Raw genomic sequence first — 861 nt, 5'->3', positions numbered from 1 at the left:
GGAAAGGAATCTTTGGAAAATTGTCACAGGAGACCCGGGACATCCTGATCAGTTTCCTTACATTGATCAATGGTTAAACCTTGTTCAGACACCCTCTCCTTGGCTCCGCCAGTGTGCCCTCTCTCTAAGGGCGCGAGTCTTAGTTGTGGGCACTCTGAAACATGCAGCAATTGAATCTCCAAGACAGCCCAGTCCCTCAGTCCTCCAATCTCCACCGGAGGACAGCGACCTTCCCCCACCCTATAATCGAGGACAACAGAGGCCAAATAGCACCACCCACCTTCTCAGACGCGGGCAGGTAACCCCTATGGGCCTCCTGCTCAGAGTCCGGGCGGGGCACCAGCCAACACCACAACCCCAATCATCCTCCCCTTGTGACAAGCACCACCCCAAGGACATCACACAGATAGGCCCTTTATGGTTTATGTGCCTTTCTTGACTAGGGACCTGCACAACTGGAAGACACAAAATTCGCCTTTCTCTGAGAAACTCCAGGCATTAATAGGATTCTTAGAAAGAATCCTATTAATAGGATTCTTTCAGACTCACTGCCTCACCTGGGACGATTGCCAACAGCTTGTAATTATTCCCTTCGCTGAGAAAGAACTCAGATGCATTCGGACTGAAACACAAAAGATAGCTGCAGGAGGGAAGAAAGTTGAGGAAGCGCGGGAACAGATTGAGGAGGAACTTCCCTCCATCTGCCCAGACTGGGGACACAATTCTCAGGCAGGGAGAACAGCATTAGATCGGTACCACCAGATTCTAATTGGGGGAATTAGGATGGCTACTCATCAGACAACCAACCTTTCTAAACTAACTGAAGTTATACAGAGACCTCAGGAATCCCCTGGAGAGTTT

The sequence above is a fragment of the Pteropus alecto genome, unplaced genomic scaffold, assembly GCF_000325575.1.
Source record: "Pteropus alecto unplaced genomic scaffold, ASM32557v1 scaffold398, whole genome shotgun sequence".
NCBI classification, from domain to species: Eukaryota; Metazoa; Chordata; class Mammalia; order Chiroptera; family Pteropodidae; genus Pteropus; species Pteropus alecto.
Note: the sequence above shows the minus strand (reverse complement) of the source record.